We start from the raw sequence: 22,990 nt of genomic DNA on the forward strand, positions 1-22,990 counted from the left end.
GCTCTACCTGTGCTTTCTCCTTTCTCTCTAGCTCCAGGAACACACATTAAGACTCAGTAAATGTTTGTTGAATGAATAAATGTCAAAGGAATCAATAGTAGGTACTCATAAGTGCTTACTGATTTGCACTGATGTGCTTGTGCGCTCTGACTATTTTTTTGTAATTCTGACCTTCCTGACAGTCTCTTTGGCTCTGGCTATGTTTCTTGATATTTAGTTCTCTGGCATCTACCCTGATCCATGTCTGTATCCTCCACTGGGAATCCCAACCAAGCGTTGTGACAGCATCTACTACTTTCATTCTGGAGGCTGTCAAGTATGTGTCCCCAGCTCTGCAAGTTGCTAGAGTTCAGTTCTTACATCTCTGATTGGGTGCTGGAAGAAAACGTAGAGGTCATCTAATTAGATCTCTTAGCTAAACTTCCCATGCTTGCCCTCCACTCTGGTCATTTCCCACGCAGGACAGCCCATTTCACTGTGGTCCAGTCCCGGGGGTTGTCCTCCATCCCTCCTCTTGTCTAGATGCTAAGCCTCTGGACAGGGTGGGCCATATATTATGCGAATCAGTTAACTTCTGTTGATTAAACAGTGAATATTTGAGAATATGAAAAGCTTGAATATTGAACTTAGGTGGGAGGTATTATTCCCTAAGTAGGTTTTGGAGGGGCCTCTTTGTTGGAATCAAAATGGTCTGTGTTCAAATTCCAATTCTATCATTTACTGGCTATGCCCCTTTAGGAAAGTTACTTCTCTGGGTCTTGATTCCCTCATCTATGAAGAAGTGATAATGGCAGTGCCTACATCATAGGCTTGCTATGAAGATTCATGAGATACTGTAAATTCAGTGCTTAGAACACTGCCTGACACATCAAGGGCTCCAAAAATGGGAGTTATTGTTATGTTTATTAGGCTAACATTAATACTGAGCCTAAGGTTCTAGACCAGCCACAAAGCAATGTGTTGACCTGAACCCCCCATCCTTCAGTTCACCTCTCAATACAATACTGAACAATATAGCCCTCCTTTACTGCCTGGGTTAAGGTACACAAATATGTTCTGCCTTCAGATAAGTCCATTAATTTCTGCTTTTGAATATCAAACCCTTTCGTCACTGAGTTAGGCACTATGGGGGCATAGAAGAGAACAAAATTAATCACTGTATGTGAGACTATGCTGAGCTGCTTTTGTATACGTGGTGACTGCCTTCTTTTAATCTGGTAAAAAGAAAAGGCCGGTATGTATAAATGAATTAGAGGCAATATTAGCTCCATATGATGAAGGGCTGCATTGTGATGTGAAAACTCAATTGAGAGGCACTTTAATCTGGGGTTAAGAGGTTTTCGCATCAAAACAACCAAGATTCTAATCTTGATTCTGCCATTTAGTGGCTGTGTGACTTTGAGGAAGTTATTCAAACTCTCTGGGTCTCAGTTTCCTCATCTGGGTTCTTTTGGTGAGGACAAAATGAAGTCATGTGCTAACAATTGTTTGACACAGGAAAATAAATCTTGGGACCCCCCAAATCCCTAAGCCAAGGGAAAAGTCAAGCTGGTAATGGTGTCCTTGTGGTCAGACTAACCTACTTCCCATTTTATTCCTAAATAAGGTAGCTACAAAGATAAGAAGATACTTACCTCCCTTACAATTTGCCTACAAGGAAATTGCTTGTGGACAAAGGAGAGGCAGAATTCAGTCATCCCTCTGCGGCTCGCCTGAGACAAATGCATACCTGATTACTTCCTCTGCCCTAGTGTTTATGTAAAAATGCAGATACACTAAGCCAAACTAAATTGTGTATTCAGTGGAAGGCTAGTCAAGGATTCAAAAGAATGCAACCTTTTGTCTTTTATCTACTTCTAGCCTGGTAGCCTCCACTTTGAGTTGTCCCACCTTACTGGACCGAACCAATGTACAGCTTACATATATCAATTGATGTCTCATGTCTCTCTAAAATGTATAAAAGCAAGCTGTACCCTGACAACCTTAGGCACATGTCTTCAGGACTTCCTGAGGCTGTGTCATGGATGTGTCCTTAACCTTGGCAAAATAAACTTTCTGAATTGACTGCGACCTATCTCCGATATTTTGGGTTAACAACACACGACAATGCACCATAAGCGTTTACTATTATGATGTGCTTGCTGTTTTCAGCAGAAAGAGCTCACTGAGGCCTGTACTAATCAGAAGGGATAGGATTTAGGTACACTAAGACAAGGGAAAAACAAAACAAAACACCAACAACAATAACACAGACTCAGGAAAGCCTCTGGAGTGTTAAGGATGGTGGGATGTACAGCAGGACTTGAAGAAAGTGTATAACCTTGGAAGATATGAGAAAGCAGGTGGGATCAGCCGCAGAAGAACTGAAGTTAGGGAGTTACTTCTTTACGTTCTCCATTGTGCCTAGGAGGGTGCTTTGCTCAACAAATGCTTAGCAGTTGCTACAGAACTTCTTGGCCTAATTGTGTGGCCCCGTGTCTCTTATAGCTAATGAGTTTTGGGAGTTTACTACCTTTTTGTATTCTTCACTGAATTTCCTAAAACTGTTTCAAAGCTCCAGAAATGTCCCTTTTCCTATTAGTTTTAGATCTGCTCAACAAGTCCAGGGACGCCTTATCTGTTTACCAATTATAAACCCCTGTTTATGCCTGAGAAGATGCAAAGCATCTGTCTTCTTGGCTTTTACCTTTACCTTTGAGACACAAATGTCTGTCTCATTTTGGAATCAGCCTGATTTCATCAGTTGCTGTGTGACCTTGAGCAGGTTGCTTAACCTCCCGTGTTCAATTTCCTCATGTGTAAAATTTGAGTGACATGCAAGTTACTCATTTATTGCCTCTCAGTTCCAAGTTCGTCTTTTGGGACCTGCCCTGCAATACTGACTGGTCTCTCAAGGAGTCTCCTTTCTACCGAGCGAGTGTGATGTTAAGCTTTGTTAGTAGGGGTGCCTCCCTCAAAAGTAGGTTTTTGTGAGTAACTGCTTCACGGGTACTGGGTATTTTGAAATGTCTCGGAATTAGATAGTGGTGATGGTTGCACAACACTGGAACTATCCTGGAAGTCACTCACTTGTACACTTGAAAATGGTTAAAATGGCGAATTTTAGTGATATAGATTTTTACCTCAATTTAAGAAAAGTAAGTTGTGAAGATGGGACAAATTTGTGAATGGGGAGAGCTCAGAACAATGCTTGGAACATACATAGCGAGTGGTCTATAAATGTTACTCGTGATTGCATGTTCGCTTAATTATTTAGCTAGCGGTCTATCACCGGCCTTCCTTTTCCTGGAGCTAATGAGACCCTCACATTGTATTCCTGGTTACCATGAACCTGAGGCAGCCACGAAGCTGAAGAGCCTTGCAGAAATTCCTGCCTCTCACACTGGTGGACCCTGGTAGCCTGTTCCAGGAGTGGGAGTGGAATGAATGCCTGCACCCCCACTTCCCCTGAATGGCTCCAAACAGCGAATAGTCAGGGGCTGAGTAACTGTGTAGAGAAGTTCAGAGACAGGACCTAACATTGAGGTTTGTGTCCTAGGGCTCAGGGCCTCTGGGCTAGAATTTAATTTGGATCAGGAAGAACCTGTTGATACCTGATTGTTTTTCTCCCCAGGTTGGCTGTCAGTCTGCTCCCCTGGGGGGATGACTGTGTGGTCCAATGCCATAGTCCCCAGGCATTGGCAAAAGGAAGAGGTCCCTGACTGGAGGCTCTGCCCAACTCTGTAGGTCAGCAGGGCCTGCTGAGGATTGCAGGACAGAGATGCAAGGAAAAGCAGCAGAAACAATACGGTGGGGTTTGAAGATATCTGGAGGGACTGAATTGGGGGACTTTTCTTTGTGACGTCATCATAGATGATGATGGAGAAAGGTGTAGGGTCTTAAAAGGGAACTCGATTCCTTCATCTTCTTCCTCTTCCCCTTCCATCTTTGTGATAATCCTTGTCATTTCACAGTCTAGAAGACCAGTATTTCCATTCTATACTCTACCAAATCCCAGATATTTCAGGACAGGCCTAACTCAGAAATTTTCTGTCCTGACGTCTCCATACTTACCTACGCACTTTTTGGACCATTTATCCTAGCTCTTGGCGAGGAAAATATGGCCATTAGTCAAATCCTTCTCCCTATAACTTCATCCTTGCTTTGTCACAGCTGCTTGCTGGGGGCTTGTCGGTGAGCAGGAAGGGAGAATGCCACCGCCTTGGGCTGCCTCCTCGCAGAGCTTTATGTGTCCTCAGTCTAATGTTCAGGGTGGGGGGAACCAAAATCATGTGCCTTGTGATGTGATGCCTCTGTCAATCTATTGTCATATTCTATGAAGTCAACCCACGAAGGCTCAGGTAGCAAATGCCTGTGCACAAAGTCAGGGAAGTCAGCTGCCTGCTTTCAGGGACCACATTTGACTGACCCCTCCCCTTGGGGTAGCTGCAGCTTCTGGGTGGCATTGGTTTTGGGGTCCCCAAGCTGCCAGAGTATCCCTCTAAAGACTCCCCTGAGACCTCCCCTCAGACACAGTTACCAAACGTGTTTTTCATCTTTATTAATCTGCTCCTCTTCTCACGTTTCTCAGGCCACAGCTGCATTGTTATCTGATGGGCTCTCTGCCAGCCCCATGAAGCCTGACAGTTATAAAGGGTGGATTAGCGGCAGAAGAATATTTTTGGAAAAAAAATCTCTTTTTATTCTTCTGTTGTTTTATATGGAGTTGGCCATATATTGCCTGGGTGAGATCAGAGCAGTCCTTTGAGAGCGTGAGCAGAGGTCCCATGTCTGGGTGTTGGGCAGTGCTGGGTGAGCGGCCATGATATTCTTGACCGCCATGGGCCCCTCTCTCTAGGCCTCTACCAAAGGGTCCTGCTCAATTTCACAGCTCAGAGAGGTCTGTGATGTGGCTGCCTTTTTCCAGAAAGAAGAGCATCTTATTGTGAATGGATCTCACCTTTCCTCTAGTCTCTAGAGCTGAGATGAGTAGAGAACTGATCCTTTCTTAATGATTTCAATTTAGTAGCTCCACTTTGCTGAGGTATATTTAACAGCATTATGAGAGAAAAGAGATGTTCCAATAGAAAATGGAGGCGGGTAGGGACTTTTTCTTACCCACTTATGAAGAAACTCTGTCACTGAGATCATTCTAAGTCTCTTCAAGGAAATAATATCCTTTGTGGGGAGTTGATTTTCATTCTGTCTTTGTGACTTCAGTGGTGGGATTGTAAATCAATTGTGTTTGCAAAGACTGAGAAATGTTCTGATGGCGCTGGCGAGCTCTCAGGGAAGCTCCAGAAAACATGCTCTGTTAAGGCACATACACTTTGAGTAAACTCCGGGGCGATGTTAACTTTCCCACACCAGCCTGGGAGCTGGCTGTGCTAAACCTGCCCAGGCCTGCCTGCCTCTGATGCAGTGTGGCACAGGGGTGTGGTAGGGGGAGTGTAGGTGAAGAAGCCTTGGGTGCTGGTGAAGAGGGTGACTTCTAATCTGGTTTGTCTCATCCAGTGGTGGTCATCGTCTGGAATTCAGGCCGGTCCGGGCTCTGGTAGCAATGGGAAAACTGAGGAGTCAGGGTCTCTAGAGCATGGAGGGAGAGTCACTGTGAGAGGTGAGCCCAAGGTGTACTAGAGCTATAAGGGAACACTGCAGATTGAAACACCCTGTTCACCCACCACCACTAGAATGCAAACCCCTTTCCCTATCCTTGCCATATTTGCCATGCATATTTCTACAGTACATTATCTCTATTGTGTATTCTCCTTTTCTTTTGCAAAAGTAAGTGTCTTTCCAAAGAGCTTTGGAGACACGGAGAGAGAACCATGGGTGCTAGAGTCTTCTGCCAGGAGGATCTATACAATGTGTAGGTACAACCACTCTCAATCCAGTCCTCTTTTCTGTTTTTTTTTTTTTTTTTTTCATTTCCCTTCCCTTCCTTCTGTCACTGCTTTCGTGGTTTCTTGGCAATTCTCACCTCTGTCTGGCTGGACCACCCGCTGCCTCATTATGGGAAGACACTGAGCATACCCCACATGACCTCATCACCCCCCTCCTCGTCCCGCTGTGCTCCTCTTGACACCCTGGTTTTTGGATAATGACGCCAACATTCTGTAAATCACCTAGGCACTAGAGCCCAGGTCAGTTTCTCCTTTTTTTTCCTTTTTTTGAGACAAGGTCTGGCTCTATCATCCAGGCTGCAGTGCAGTGGTGCAATCTTGGCTCACTGCAGCCTCAACGTCCAGGGCTCACTTGATCCTCCCACCTCAGCCTTCCGAGTAGCTGGGACTGCAGGTGTGTGCCACCATGCCCAGCTATTTTTAAATTTTTTGTAGAGATGGGATGTCACTATGTCACCCAGGCCAGTCTCAAACTGCTGAGCTCAAGCGATCTTCCCACCTTGGCCTCCCAAAGAGCTGGGATTATAGGCATCAGCCACTGTGCCCAGCCTCAGGTCCATTTTGATGCTTTTCTTGCCCTTGCTAGTTCCCAAACTGAGTGTAGTCTGCTTGGCTAGTATCTCTTGCATTCGTACCCTATTTTTCTTCCTACCTACTGCTCTGATTTTGGTAATTATCTCTCATCTGGGTTACTACAGTAGTTTCTTAACTGAACTTTCAATATTTTCCCTCTTTCTTCTTAAGTTTTTCTTCTACTATTGGGCCAGATTAATCTTCTAAAAGGCGCTGATCATAACCTTGCAGCATTAAAAACTGTCACTAATTCTCCATTGCTAACCCCCAAGTCCCCAGGCTACTTAAATGGACAGCACTGGGGGCTTTCCAGTCTTTTTCGACCGTATCCTTGGAGGGACTATGAGCTCCATGAGGCCAGGGTTCCTGTGTGTTTTGTGTATGCATTTATCTTCGTGATCAGCCTAGAGCCTGCCTATGGTACACAGTGCCTGGCATGCAGCAGGGCCTCAATATCACCTGTGAACCCCCTACCCAGAAATGCTGCTACTGTCTTCCAGGTGTCCTTATTGCTTCTAAAAAATACTCTTCATTTTTTCCTACCTCCTCCTTTGCACATGTTCTGCCTGGAATGCATGCCCCACGATAAATGTCTGTTCCACGCCTACTCATTTTCCCAGGTCCAGCCCAAATGGCACCTTCCTTCATGTAGCCCTCTATGATTGCACGGAAGGACCTGCTCATCTGCTTTCTAAACTGCCATGGCAGTTTGTCCCCTGTCATGGCCCTTGATATCGTTCACATTTATTTGGGTACTTCTCATCTCTTCTCTAGTAAGGTTTGAGCTTCTTGGGGACCGGGCTTGTTCTTATTAAAGTACCCTAATATAGCCTGGCTCACTGCAACCTCTGCCTCCCAGGTTGCAGTGATTCTCCTGCATCAGCCTCTCGAGTAAGCTGGGATTACAGGTGCCCGCCACCACGCCTGGCTAATTTTTGTATTTTCAGTAGAGATGGGGTTTCACCATATTGGTCAGGCTGGTCTCGAACTCCTGACCTCAGGTGATCTACCCACCTCGGCCTCCCAGAGTGCTGGGATTACAGGCGTTAGCCACCACATCCAGCTTAATTTTATTGAATTAATAAACAAATGGTTAAGTGACCAGTAAATCTTTTATCTACAGGCTTGGTTTATTAATAACCACATGACCTTACCACTTAATGATGATGAATGACTTTGAGGCCAGTTAGCATTCAGTTTATTGGCCTCAAATAAATGAATTATTTGGGTGGATTAACCAACTCTAATAAATGTGAACAAATTAGCACTGTCATCTTACAGCAAAAATTATATTGAGGTGAATTCCATGCCAAGTTGTGGGGCAGGACGCCCGGCATTTTCCAGTTAACTCACTGTCTCCTTTCTCACCCCACGGTGTTCCTCTTGACTCCTTCGTTTTTAGATAGTGACACCAACATTTTGTAAGTCATCCAGCTCTAGATCCCAGGCTAGTTTCCTTGCATTCCTTGCCCTTGCTGCTTCCCAAATTGAGCATCATCTATCCATGTCACTCTCAGTATCCTGGGGCACTGGATTGTATCGACTTGGGCTGTGGATGGGAGATGCCCTAAAGATGAACCTGTGAGGGCCTTTAGTGTTTCTCTATAAGAGCTCTCTGAAGAACATGTTTCTTGTGATGGGCAGGATGGGAGAGGCTGGTCAAGCCTCTGAGCCTGTGCTCATTTCCCTTCAGTTATTTTGCTCCTCCATGAGGAGCAAATTGCTTCTGGCGCCACTGGTGGTGGTGGTTCTAAGGCTGTGGTGACCTGGGGAGGGTCTCTGTGGTGACTTAGCACCTGGGGAGGGAGAGGTCTGGCTTTCTCAGCCTCCTCTTCTGGCAGGGCCCTGAAAGGAGCTCAGGCCTCGGAGATTTCCTGGTTCCAATGTCCGTTCGTCTTAACAGTCCTCAGCTCACAGCTCCTCCAGAAAGTGGTCTTTATGTGTAAGGAGCTGAGTTTTCATCCTGGCACGTCTCTCATCTTTTTATGCCTTAATTTCCTCATCTGATGGTGACATCTATTTTTTGGGGGTGGTGGCATTGTTTTTGTGGATTAAATGTATGTCATATACTTTGAGAACCAAGCGTGTTATATTATTATTTATTGTCATTGATATCGACAGGTCCTTTGGAAGTTGTCAGCTTGGGCTCAGCTGCCTGTGGTGTAAGGGTGGGCAAGGTGTCTAAGAATTCCTTTGGGGAGGGTAGGCCAGCTCTCTGGGAGGTAGTTAGTAGGAATGCTTAACTGAATGGTTTGGTGAACATGATGCTTTGAGATCAGTGCATTGGGGACCTTGGAACACATGCCATTAGTCTGGCCCAGGCTGGGCTAAGGGCCTGTCCTGGGTGTTATTTCAAGTTTTGACAACGGAGATATGGCACTGATGTAAAAGGATTTGATTCTTAGGATCTTCCAGATAATGCTGCCCTTATTTGGGAGCAGTGGAGTTGGGGAGAGTTGGAAGGTGTTCCTAGAATCTAATTTCTAGGGGAGAGAGTGCCTCATTCGGTCTCCCGGGCCCGCCACCACAGCGAGCTCTCAGTAGGGGGAGCTCTGTCACTGCGGTGGCCCTTCTTGCTGACTGGGGTGGAGGGGCTATCTAGGGGCCTGAGGAGGGCTTAGGAGTGGCCAACAGGGGTCTCTTCTGCAGGAGGAACCTGAGGTGTCTGCTGAGGAGCAGCCAGGTCAGGAGTCACTGGCTACAGGGTACCCAGCTGGAAAAGAAATGGAAATGCACAGGGAGTCTCACTAAGGTGGGGGAAAAGAGAGAGGCGTGCAGCCTCACTAAGACCGAAGCTGCCACAGCATCTGCTTTATAGCCTATAGAATCCAAAACTGCCCTCCCTCTCCGCCCACGGCTGCTTTTGGGAATTGGCTGTCAGCTGGGGATGGGGGAGGCCAAGACAGAACTTGGAGTTCCTGAGTGTGTCCTATGGGTGTCTCGTGTCCATTCTCATTAAGCAGGGGAGGGACCTTGTCCTGTTTCTGGCCTCGGGAGTCACCCTGTCCTGTCCCTGGCTGATCCTCTGCACCTGAGGCACAAAGGTTCTAAATAGGAGCGTTGCCACGTGGTGATTCAGGTTAACTGTCTTCCTGTGCACTTGATGCCCAGACTCAGTCTGGGAAGAGAGGACAAAAAGGTCAAAGGACACATCCTTCTATTCCAGCCTGCGCTTGGTGGCCATGTGAATGTTAGGGCGATGGAGGCTGGTGTGCACATGCATTTCCAGGACTCTTGGGGTGGCAGGGTGGGGTGAGCACTATGAATGTCCATCTTGAGTGTCCAGCAGGAGGGCACGTGGGTGGTCTCAGAGGCCACGCAGAGCAGCCGTTTCTCATGAGCATGAGAGGAAGTCCAGCAGAAGTGTGTCAGTGTGGTCTTTTTCAGAACCACTCTGCCCTTACTTGGGACCTCTAAGATCGGTTTTTGTGCCTTGAATATTTAGGTTGAGATTGAGCTTGGTGCATGTTTGGCTCAGAGCTGGAGGAAGGATTTGCTGGGGCTCCCTTATGAAGGTCGCTGAGACCAGAAGACCCTCCCCTGCATCCTTTTGTTGTGGGATAAAAAGACTGGTTTGAAGCAGTTTAGGAGAATCCTATTGGAATGATAGATTAGAGATTCTCTCTTGGTGCATAGAGAAGGGACTGTTTTCCTGAGTTTCAGAGATGGGGAGAGGCTGACTTGCTCTCCAGCAGCTTCTGGGCCCTTTTAATTGCCGTGAGCTTGGTCTCAATGGTATCATGAAAAATTGCTGTGACCTGCCATGCCTTCTGCCTTTTTTTTTTTTTTTTTCTGATGGAGTCTCACTCTGTTGCCCAGGCTGGAATGCAGTGGCGTGATCTCAGCTCACTGCAACCTCTGCTGCCCTGGTTCAAGCAATTCTCTTGCCTCAGCCTCCTGAGTAGCTGGGATTACAGGCACCTGCCACCATGCCTGACTAATTTTTGTATTTTTAGTAGAGATGGGGTTTCACCCTCTTGGCCAGACTGATCTTGAACTCCTGACCTTGTGATCCACCTGCCTCAGCCTCCCAAAGTGCTGGGATTACAGGTGTGAGCCACCACGCCCAGCCGCCTTCTACTTTTTGTAAGCCTTATAGTGTTGCTGGGGAAGTTAGCCCCATTTTCTCTTTCCTGCAAGCTGGGCGGGTCTACACCTCTAAGGTGCAGACATCAGTTAATTGGTAGCCAGATTGGAGCCCATAGGGACATCCTGCCCTTCGGGAAACACGTGCAAACCTCAATTTTGTCTTTGCAAATCGGTTGACTAGCTCTGCTTGCTAGAAGCAAAGTAGCTCTCATGAATTGTCCAGTTTGGAGTTTTTCAGATCATGATGAACTCAGACACAAGGCCAGGTCTCCTCCTTTGTATGGAGGCAACATTAGGTAAAGGGGAGGGCTGAATGCTCAGGTTAGCATAGCTAATTATGCCATCTCATCCTCCCCCAAGCCCTTCTATGGCTCTGGCTGCTCTTAGAGATAAAAACCCTTTAGATAGTCTCTGAGGCCCTGCATGAGGTGCCCTCTCTGAGAGCTAGGCTCTTGAGATCCATCGCACACCAATCTCTGGACTCCAGCCACTTGGGACCTTGGTTCCTTGACTCTGTCATGCTCTCTCCAGCCTTAAGGCCTTTGCATAAGTTACTCCTTTTTCCTGGCATGTTCTGTCCCATCCCCATCCCATCCTTTTTTCTAGGTAATTTCCTCTCACCTTTTAGGGACTAGCCTAGGTGTCCCTTTCCCAAGGGAGCCTTCTGGAACCTCCAAGATTGTGTTCCATCATGTACTCTCAAAGCCCTTGGTAGCACTTATTACAATTATTAATGTTTTGAATTGTATAATTGATTCTTTTCTCTTTTCTCTGCTAGAATGTAAGCTTCATGAGGGTAAGGCCTGTTAGTTTATTTTTTATCCTGTCAACCACTCAGCATAATGCTTGGCACAAATTAGGTGCTCAATAAAAATGTGTTAATGAATGAATGAATGGGGTCACCAGGTTGCTACTGCAATCCCTCTGGCCTTCTACTAGACAAACTCCTATCTCAAATTGTTGAATGCTGTTTCTTGTTCTTACCCATTACAGGGGAGAACCACAGGTGGGCAAAGTAGCTCTACATACAGCTCCTGTGGCTTTTGAGGCCTAACTCTTGTGAGATGATCATGGTCTTATCTCCCCCTGTTTTCTCTCCCCCACAGTCTCTGCTAAGGCAGAGTCCACACCCTACCATGCCCACTGCCTTCTTCCTACTGATCCTTAGTCTTTTGGTCTTTGTGTAAAAAATGTGGCTTTCTCCAGGCAAAGCCCAGAATGCCACCTGGTCCAAGGAGCATTGTTGGCTATGATCTCCTCAGTTTCACTTCCAGAGCTGGCTGCTCAGATTGGTCTCCCCTGCTGTGGATGCAATTTCAGGATGAGATTGAAGAGCAGGTCATCTGGACTGCTGGGATGATTTTAAAGGAAACTTTAATATCTCCTGGGCAAGCCAGCAGCTGGTTTTTGCAAGTCCTCCAGGACTTTGCACCTTGAGACTTGGGTTCAGGGGCAGCTGAGAAGATAGACTATGAACTTTCCTTTGCCTAGAGAACTGGACTACAGCTTAATGGCTGGACCCTAAGCATCTCTAGGATACTACAGGTGTCCATTATAGATTCCTTTACCCCAAGCCACTTCTGGACCTGCCTGTCCTTGGGTGCCTGGTGCTGAGTTAGCAACACCTCCCTGCTGTCTTGGCATTGTGTGGCCAAACTAAGCCAAGTCTGATTATAATGTGTTGGTTCATCTAGAAGCTCACATCCTGTACTCTTTTCCCAATATGACACCCAATAGTGAAGAGTGACTCTGGGAACTGAGGCTGCTGAAGACTCATGACCCTGCAGAAGCCAACAGCAAAAGCTGTGTGGAGGGTGAAGCCATCCCGCTGCCAGGCCTCTCTCTCTGCTCCATGTCAGTTCCTGTCTGGCAGCACCATGGCCCTGGCTGGCAGTCAGAGACCTGCTGCTGGTGCTTGCTGGTGGCTTGGCTCTCTTCCATCTAGCCAGGGCATTTGGACCTTTTTTCTATGTTCTGCTTACGAGCTTGGGAAGCGAGCCAGTGGTTCTCCTTGGAAATTGCCTCCATCCGTGTCATTTCCCATCCTAGTCCCAAGGGAGACATGTTTCTTTCTCTTTTCTGCATTGACACCTTCTCTTGCCTTTGGCTCAAATACAGACACCTCAGGTAGTACCAGTGCTGTGGGGAGGCCAAGGGGCGAGCGGCACGTACAGGAAGTGGTGGTGGCAAAATATAGTTAAGTTCGGTTACCAGTGCTGGATGAAGCTTTGTATCTCTAGGGTTGTCAGTCAGCCAAGAAAGAAGGCAGTTACAGGCCTAATTCTTGGTTCCTGAACTGATTGGCTGTGGCTTTTATCAGGGACTCACTGGCACTTCTCTGAGCATCGGTGTTAACTTCTGTCATGGGCTGAATTGTGCAGCCTTCTCCTTCTCCTCCAAGTTTATAGGTTGACTTCCTAATCCCCAGTACCTCAGGATGTGACTCTATTTGGAGATAAGGTCTTTAAGGAGGTTATTTAGGTAAAATGAGGTCATATGAGTAGGCCCTAATCCAATATGACTGGTGTCCTTATGAGAAGAGATTAGGACACAGATAGGTATAGAGGGAAGACCATGTGAAGACAAAGAGAGAAGGTGGCCATCTGGAAGCCAAGGAGAGGAGCTCCCAGAAGAAACAACCCCGCTGACACCTTGACCTTGGACTTGCAGTCTCCACAATGATGAGGAAGTAAATTTCTGTTATTTAAGCCACCCAGTCAGTACTTTGTTTTGGCAGCCCTAGTGAACTAAAACAAACTCCTGCAGACATGGCAGAGAGGGTTTGCAGAAGGGCCAAGAGAATGGTGGTTTAGATGCTTCCAGTTTTCCCAGCTTCTCATGGACTCTCAAGTATCCCTTTGGCTTCTCTAGTTCTTTCTGCTTCAGGTAGCTACCAACCTCCTCTGGTTTTGGTGGTTAGCCTAAGTAGCTAGTAAATAGAGTGTTTCTACTCTTAATCTTATTTCCCCTTTATGAAAACCTTATGATAGGAGCTGCAGAATCTCAATGTCACCCAGCATGGTTGATCCCGCCCTCCAGAAGCTCACATTCTATGTGGAAGACAGACACAAGGATCACTTCACTGCAGCATGGGAGGTGCTGTGATAGTGCTCAGCAGGGGGCATGAACTAAGGAGGACATCTTGAGCCTACCTGAAGAAGAAGGTCACAGAAGGCTTTGTGGCGATGATGGCCAAGCCTAAAGTCTGTCAGTTCTTTGAGGACAGAGGCTGGGTCTTGCTCACCTTCCTTCACCCATGGCATCTAGTACAGCACTTTGCACATAGTAAGTGCTCATCTAATGTGTTGGGCGAATGGCTCTCTTAAAGTCCCTTCCAGCTTTATGATGCCATAATTCTGTGGCCTCAGAGGTCCCACAGCAGTCAGATGGCTTAAGGTGCTGCTGGCAGATGGCGTGAAGGTGAACAGACATGGGGTTTTATAATATGCAAAATCACTTATGAACAACTAAACTGGAAACCAGGGAGGAGAGCATAATGAGCTTCCTTTCTTAGCTTAGATTTCTAGGAGAATCCTCAGGCATAACAACAGGAACACAGCCAGTGCAGCTGCCCCACGTGGATGATCAGAGGCGATGTCTTACTCTCCACAAAGCCAAGTTTGGTCAAGCTCCTCACAGCTGTTTCCCACAGAGAGGAAATCCCCTAAGTTCCCAGGCAGTGTAAACTGACCGTGTGTTTATCAAATACACGCCATGGCCCAAAAACATGAAAACAATCCAGATGCATGAACCTGCAATGCAGCAGTGATTCAAGACACTTGGGAGTAGGGAGGAGAGCGTGAGTGAGAGAACACTTCAATGCCGAAGCAGAGTGGCTCTTCTCTGGAGAACACCCAAACTGATCTAAAGCCAAAGTTCAAAAAATAACAAACATGCAAGCCTTTTGAAAACAAATTGTGCCTAGATATCTTTGCAAGCTGAGTGGTCAACCCTCAGACAGTGCTATGAGGGAGTGATTGCAGATCACCCAGCACCCAAGGAATTAGGGGCAGCTCATGCTCTCCTTGTGTCCAAGGGCTCCGAGAGCTCAGATTAAAATTCTTACTGCCCAGCTTTTGCAAGATGGAACCAAAAGAGCCCACTTGTGAGAAGGCAGGGGATTGAGGAGGGTCCCCTCCTCCCAGTACGGACTGTGTGGTGCCTTCAGATGAGCTGTTTTGTTTCACGCTGAGCTGAGCTCACCTAGGCGATGACCTTGTGACAAGAATACCAGGCTGAGTCCAGATCAGCAAAGAGGGGACAGGAAGAGGAAGAGGAAGAGAGAAGCAAGTGCAGCCATGTGAAGCTGTGACTGACAGAAGCCAAGTCAGAACTGCTGGTTAACATAATTTTTAATCCTTCATCAGGGCTGGTAAAATGTTGACAAAGGAGAGTCCTTGTAGTGAATCTCTCAGTCTATTGAGAAAGCTGTTTCAGACCCAGGGACATAAGGCAGGTGTATTGGAGTCATCAGACTCTCTACAAAATATTAGTCATCAGCTCTGCAAAAACCGTGGGCTGCACTGGGGCGTGAGTCCCTCAAGGTTTAACTAAACATGGCAAACTGGGTGTACACAGACGTCCTTAATAGCTTCTGGGGATTCTGGAAAGAGCTGGGGACCGGCTCCCTCAAAAATCTACTCTAAGAAAATTCACTGCAGGCCCAGCGTGGCTTCTGACCTGGAGGATAACAATCATAATGGAAGTGCTGTTAAAAATAAGAATGACTATGAGTTATTGAGTTCTTGATCTGCTCAGGCACCGTGCTGGGCCTACGCAGTATCTCATTCAGTCCTACTAAGGACCATTACTGCCCCTTTCCTACCTAGGGGAAAAGGAGATTTAAAGAAGTCAAACTGATTTCTCATGGTGACAGTGTAGGCGGTGGAGCCAGAATACAAATGCAGGGGCTCCAGCCTCAAAGCCCGTGCTTTCTGCTCACATTGGCCCACCCAGGGAAGACACTGTCAGGACGTCCTGGGGGTTTCAGGCTGTTAAGGAATAACACCGAGTGACAGCCAAGGTGTACTGTGGATCTACCTGAAGCACCCAACTCACTCCATTCCATGGTGTGACTAATGGCATTTCAGATCTGTTTGTGCTCCGACCTGACCTCAGGAAGCCAAAGTCCCCTGAGGTCTGGGGTGTGTATGCTTGGGGACCCGAAATTAGAGGCACACCTACCTAGGATTGAATGTAACGATCTAATCAAGAAAACGTGTGTATGTGTGAGCCAGAGTGAGAAAACGAGAGAGGGAGAGAGAGAGAAAGAGAGGGAGAGAGAGGAAGAGAGGCCCAGTTTGTTATCCAGGGGACAGGAAAGGAACTGATGAAGGCCCTGAAGATTCAGTCCAGGCAACTCCATCTCCCTACCAGGCTCAACCCTCAGTACCCCAGCTTTCCCTTCCCCACATCCTCCAAGCTCTTTCCCCTTAACAGCTAAAGACACTCTAGGCTGCCCAGAATGAAAAATATCCTGGAACTTAACAACAAAGGAGCTGCCATGTTCCACTGTATTTCTTTTCTTTTCTTTTCTTTTTTCAGACAAGGTCTCACTCTGTTGCCCAGGCTGGAGTACAGTGGTTTGATCTTGGCTCCCTGCAGCCTCGACCTCCTAGGCTCGAGTGATACTCCTGCCTCAGCCTCTTGAGTACCTGGGACTATAGGTGTGTGCCACTGCACCCAGCTATTTTTTTTTCTTGATTTTTAGTAGAGACAGAGTCTTGCTATGTTGTCCAGTCTGATGGCAGACTCATGAGCTCAAAGGATCCTCCTGTCTCAGCCTTGCAAAGTTTTGAGATTACAGGCATGAGCCACTGCACCTGGCCTCCACTGTATTTCTAAACTGTGGGTCTCTGGCTCCTCTAATTTTCCCCCATCCCGTAGGCCAAGCCTCCAAGGCTGCCATGTCTTCCCCTCCCAGCTCTGCTCTGGAGGTCTGATTCTCTGGGAGGCTGTTGGGCTCACCATTGGGAAAGGCCATCCTTAGGTCACTTGGGGCCATAAGCAATACCAGCCTCCTCCTCCTGCCATTTTGCACATCAGGAGATACACCAGGAACCTCAGTGTCTCTCTTTCTCTCTCTAGCCTGGTCTCTGGGACCTAGGTCAGGAGGGCATGATGCTTTCAAATAGAAGAAGAAATCTCCAATTCTTTTGCCCTCCGTCTTTGCAAGCCCTATCTTCTATATTCACTTCCTCTGACTTCTCAGTAAACATTGGTTTGAAAGTGAATGGTATTATCAGCTGCCAGTTTACAATATAAGGGGGTCTGAAGAGGAATGAAGGAGAAGCAGCTTTGGAGGAAGGAAGAGTGATCAAAATTAGGTTTCCGTCCTTTTGGGTTGCAGGGGAAGGGGGGTGGTCAGTGGTAACAGTAAGCCAGTCAGAGGGCTTTGCAGAGCAGGGCTAATTCTGTGTTCTGCACTGGGTGAGGCAGGTGCAGTTGCCACCTGGGCTTCAATCTGGGTCCCAGAGGAGTTAGTTCATATCTTGGGGCCATCTTGCAACTGCAATCCCATTTTGAAGCCAGGTAGCAGAGTTTGTGCTCATAGTCATTTATTCTTTTTAACTGTTTCTGTCTTTTATTCTCCTTCTGTGTTTTCCAGAGCAGTCTTCTTCCCTCTCCCCAGCCTCCCCAAAGACCTGCAAATTTTGTTTTCTGTTAAGTGCTCATCTCCCCCGACCCCCTTACAGCTGGGGAAGGTGTTGGTATCTCCAGCGACCTCAGGCTTCAAGTTTCCTTCTAGGAGGTACCAGTTGGCTGCCCATGCAAATCAGTTTTGCCTGGGGATCTTGGAGAAGAAAGGGAAGCTCAGAGGAGGCACTGATCTTGCCCTGTGTTTTAGGGAAGCTGCTTTCACTGTTGCTTTCAAGTGACCCGGATCTCATTAAACATACTGATGTGGGGTGTGCTTCTGAGAAGGTGCCTGAGAAATGAACTTGGCTTGCTTGTTGCCTTTGAGGGTCTGTGGGAGAGAATCACAAGCCTGTCCAGATCTTATCTTCTCAGGAAGGGGCAGGAAAACAACACAGCAAAACAGCTGCCCGGACGAGAACACCATCTAGTGTCTTCACACCACACACCCACATTTGGTGGTTTCTGTTTCCCATGAAGATGAAAGAGGAGGGGAGAGGCGTGTCAGGGATTCCCTGAGCCCTGATAGGAGGGTTCAACTGGGTGAGGAAGGGACCATCAGGCCAACCCACGTAGATGGACCCACTCAGCTCTCAGGACTCATCTCCTCCACCTGGACCGCTCTCCCTGGTGGGGCATTGAGGGACTGAGGGCTCTGGTTTTGTTCTCTAGAAGAGGCGATCCATCAATAAAAATCTATTAAACATGCATTCTGCGTCCACCTTGTGGTGTGGGGAAGCCAATTAGATACAAGACCATCCTGGCCCATGTGCAACTTCATTAAACCAATCACCAATAAAGGAAAAATTAAGTAACATGTAACACATGTGCTCAAATCACACATGTGAGCAGTTAAGTGGTACATGACTAACTGGCAAATGAAAGACAGATTCACTCTCAGTTTGCTCCTACACTGACATTTCGCTGAACGAACGGAACAGTCAGAAGGGTAACACACCACTGCAGCTAGCTGAGGTGGGGGCGGGAAGGGGAGGGTCTTAGATAGGGCAGCGTGGCCTGGCTGGAGCTACCTCTACATGTCTCCAGTTGTAATATGAAGGACTTGTTTTCTGGATGGATTCAGGGCCAACTTTGCCATGTTTCCGGAAGGCTCTGGTTGTACCTTCTTGGAAGACATCCATCCTACCTGCTGTCATCTGTCTCCTTCTCTTCGATCAGAACCTACTGCTGAACCTTCCTCCATTGTTTGCTGTAACACACTCTGATATAGGCCCCCTGCTTCTTCCCTTCAGAATGATGTTAGCAGCAGCTTGTCCGCTATTGCCTTGGCCAGGATAAATTCTCACTGAAATGCTAATAGAAACGAATTGAATGGAATGGAAAGTAATTGGTTTGGGCAAGTCTCAGCTCTGTTTCTCACTAGGTATGACTGTGAGCCTCAATTTCCTCATCTGTAAAATGAGTACAAAAAGGATATCTTTATTGTATGATTGTTATGAGGATCCCAGGAGATAATGAATGTGAGGGCACCTATCACAGCACTGGGTGTGTGTTCAGAGTCTACTGCTGTGTGGGCATTCACCAAGGCCCATGCCAAAGCAGTGCTTCTCAAACTGGCGTGTGCATTCCGATCACCTGAGGAGCTTGTGAAACGTGGATTCTGATTCAGTGGAACTGGATGGAGCCTGAAATTCTGTATTTCTAGTAAGTTCCTGAGCTGGTTCAAGGACTACACTTTAAGTAGCAAGGTATAAAAGGACTTTGTGATTGGAATCCTGCATTTCCATGACTCACTCGAGTGCTGACCCTCCCCTGCATTGATGGTTTATGCTGACTCTTGCCTCCTCTGTGTTTGGAACCTTTTCCACCTCCTTCTAGTCTCTATTTCACTCCACCTCTGTTGCTGGCCTTTTTGGCACCTCAATCTACTTACCCCAGTGGCCTCTGACTCTGCACTTCTCTCTGACTCTGCCTTCTAGAGTGGCATTGCTCACACCGACTACCCGTCTTTACTGCTTCTGGTCTAGTGTCAGAAGACTCTCTTAAAATTTGCCTGAGGTAACCTTTGGATAAAGCCCAACCCATTTTCCTTCTCCCGTGGGCTTCCAGGAAGCTTACAATGAAGTTTTGTGTTGAGTTATAACATTCTCTCCCCAAGTTTTATGATAATGAATTAGTTTCTTCCCACTCACCATTCTTCCTTTATGACTTGGTTCTGACAGATTTTATTTTTTTATTTTATTGTAGGTGTTGCTATTTGCTAGCTGAGTGATCTTGGGCAAGTCACTTAACCTCTTTGAGATTCTGTTTTCTTTCCTATAAAGTGGGGATAATGAAGGTACCAACCTCGTAAGATTGTTGGAAAGATTAGATGAGCAAATATCTGTAAAGTCCTTAGAACAGTTTTTGGCACATAGTAAGCACCACACGAATGTTATTCATTGTTGTTGTTATTATTCTATAAACTGCCTCAAACCCTTTTGAAAGTGAAAATGGTATCATCATCGTCATCATCATCATCATCATCATCAGAAAAACCATGTCAGCATCAAAGTGGTATGCAACACACCATGAAATTATTGTATTACCCTGAAATACATAAGTTATGAGACATCTTTTAAGCTAGAAAGAAAGAAATTTAGGACAAATTAAATCAAATACAGTAGATGGTAAACTTTAAGAAACTAGTTTCTTGTATCCTAAAATCAAGTAGTTCCAAGATGGATTGAAATGAAATAGAATTTGTCCTACCCAACTGCGCCTTTGAACCAGAGCAGCCTACTGATAGGCCATATCATCTCCACATCACAAAGTGGGCTTTGAGCATTGCAGTCTTGACTGAAACAATTCTTTTGAACCTGCTCACTTCTTTTCTGCCCTGTTCTAGCTTTCTGGTCTATTGTAGCCCTGGACTCTTGGGCCTTGTCTCTCATTTCTGGTCCAATTAATTTCTTAAACCTAATCACTGGATTCAGCTGACCTGATTTGACACCATTGCCTTCTCTGACTTATCACATTTCTGTCTGCTTCAGGACACCATCCCACTGGATTTTGCTCTAGCTCCTAGGACTTTACTGGATGACCTTCTGGGGTTCTCATGTATCTGCCTCATACCTTCATGATTCCCTCAATGAATTTATCTTATGTCTATTCTGTGCCAAACACTGATATAAAGGCTAAGGAATATAGAAGTAAAAAAAAAAAACCCAACAAAAATCAGACAAAGTTTTGGCTACCATGGAGCTTCCTTTTTTTGTTGGAGGAGACAGACATAAATCAATAAATGCTATATACTCTATATTCTTAAAGTGTGATCCATGGGCCAACAGCAATGGTATCATCTGAAAGCTTGTTACAAGTGCAGAACACAACCCTATAGAGTCAGAATCTGCAGTTAACAAGATCCCTGGTTGATTTGTGTGCACATTACAATTTGAGACATGCTGCTTGTACAAGATAGTCTGTCCATGATATGAAGGAAAAGAAAGCAGGTTAAGGGATTAGAAAGTGGAGGTGGGGTGGAATGTGCATGAGTGCTATTTCCAACAGGATGGCCAGGGAAGGCTGCCTTGGTAAGACAGCATCTTCTCAGTGGCCCGAAGAGGGGAGGAGCATGCCAGGTAAATCTTTTCCCAGCAGAGGAGACAGTGAGTGCAAAATCCTCTAAGCAGGACCATGGTTGGCCTGTTCAAGGAGCGGCAAGGGGGTCAGTGTGCCTGGAGCAGAGTGAACAGGAAGAGAGTAGAAGGAGACAGGAGCAGGATGAACAGGAGGAGAGTAGAAGGAGAGAGGAGCAGGAGGATGCCAGATCATTAGGGTGCGGGTCAGAATGAGAACCTGAGACTCTGCCCAAGTGAGATGGGAAGCCATTGGAGGGTTTTAAACAAAGCAGGGGCATAGTTATGCCTTAAAAGGATCACTCTGGCTGCTGTTACTGTGGAATGACAAAATTAGAGGCAATAAGACCAGGTAGAGAAGGATCACGTTAATCTAGGGGAGAAATGATGATAGCTTTGGCTAGCGTGGTAATGTCGGCGGAGATGCTGAGAAGTAGTTGTATATTATACATATTTTGAAGGTAAAATTAATAGGATTTTCTGACAGGCTGGGTGCAGAGGATGAAAAAAGGAGGGAGGCCAAGGACGACCCCAAGTTTTTTGTCCGAGAAACTTAGATATGATTGCCATTTGCAAGAGGAGCTGATTTGATGGGGAAAATTGTGGATTTTGTTTTAGACACATTAAGTTAGAAATGCTTACTGGAAAATCAAGTAGACCTGTTGAGGATGCATTTGCTTACATGAGTTAAGGTTTGTGGGAGACATTTAAAGTAGGATGGACTTTAAGGATCTTCTACTTCATTTCACAGCTGAATAAACTGAGTCTGAGTGAGGTGAGGTGGCCTTGCCCAAGGGTACACAATGAGTTGGTCATAGTGCTTACTTTTGGTCTTTTGCACTCATTGTGTGCGATCTCTCCATGCATGGAGAGATAGCAACAAATTAGGTCAACAAATTATTAAGGACAATTTGTTTATTTGGAATTCCCAAACCTTATAGGGTTGTGGAAATGAAAGATAACCCATCTTTGATATTTCTTGCCAAAGCCTCATTCCTAGGCTAGAGGGCTCATGGGTTGGATTCTAGGGGCCATTCTTGAATCTCTAGTTATATCAGGAAGATTGCTTGAGCCCAGTAATTTGAGACCAGCATGGGAAAGATTGTAAGATCCCTGTCTCTACAAAAAATTAAAAAATTAGCCGGGTGTGATGCCGTGCACCTGTAGTCCCAGCTACTTGGGAGTCTGAGGTGACAGAGCCAAAACCCTGTCTTAAAAAAAAAAAGAGTTTCAGAAAGACCCATAGACTCATTTTACAAATGAGGAAGTTGAGGCTTAGAGCAGTTAAATGACTAATTCAAGATCCTATTGCAGGTTAGTAACAGACCTGAGACTGGAATTATGTCTTCTGACTTAACAGTGCAAAACTTAGGACTTGGAGTAGGAAGATCTGTCTTCAACTTCCATCATTTCCATGCACCTAAAGCAGGGAGAATGAGTCTCTCACCTTCTTTAGGTTTTCACTTCCCCAAGTATGTGACACTGTGCAAGTTACTTATCACTCCAATACATTAGCTTATTCATTTGTAAAGCAGAGTTAATCAAATGAGATAACTTACGTAAAATGTTTCAGGAAATTGCTTTTTTTTCCTACTATAGCACACAGCATTTCATATGCCAAAACCATCCAAAAGATAGGAAATCCCAATTGAACCCTTCATTAGGAAGAGGATACTGCCTTGGGAGAGTCCTGTGCACATGACTTATATCCCTAGTGTCTTAGTCTGTTTGTGTTGCTATAAAGGAATACCTTGAGATTAGGTAGTTTATAAAGAAAAGAATTTTCTTTGGCTCATGATTCTGCAGGCTGTAAAAGAAGCATGGTGCTGGCATCTGCTTGGCTTCTGGTGAGGGCTTTAGTGCTGCATCAAGACAGGCAGAGAAGGTCAAAGAGGAAGTGGGCACATGGGAAGACAGACCAAACCTCAGGGACATCCTGGCTTTATAAGAACCCACTCTCATGGGAACTAATCCATTTTCCCAAGAACCAATCCAGTTTCTCAAGAGCAAGAATTCACCCATTGCCTTGAGAATGGCACCAAACCATCCCACCACAGGTGATCCCCCCATGAATCACCAGCTCCTATTAGGCCCTGCCTTCAACACCACCACACTGGGGATGAAATTTCAACATGCGTTTCAGTGGAGACAAATTATATCTAAACCATAGCACCTATCCAGCTCCTTTTCCAGCTCCCATCATCTCCTAATGGAGTGATTTTTAAATTTTTC

The 22,990-nt window shown here is 46.2% G+C and overlaps 1 long non-coding RNA gene across 1 annotated transcript; it reads left to right on the forward strand.

Moving 5' to 3' along the window:
- The first annotated feature begins 13,942 nt into the window (after nt 1–13,942).
- Nucleotides 13,943–17,890, forward strand: LOC101177348. The gene is made up of 4 exons (XR_179445.3): nt 13,943–15,762; nt 16,089–16,210; nt 17,152–17,295; nt 17,392–17,890. It is a non-coding gene; the product is annotated as an uncharacterized LOC101177348 (long non-coding RNA).
- Nucleotides 17,891–22,990: the final 5,100 nt, after the last annotated feature.

This window comes from Nomascus leucogenys, chromosome 15 (assembly GCF_006542625.1).
Source record: "Nomascus leucogenys isolate Asia chromosome 15, Asia_NLE_v1, whole genome shotgun sequence".
Taxonomy (NCBI): domain Eukaryota; kingdom Metazoa; phylum Chordata; class Mammalia; order Primates; family Hylobatidae; genus Nomascus; species Nomascus leucogenys.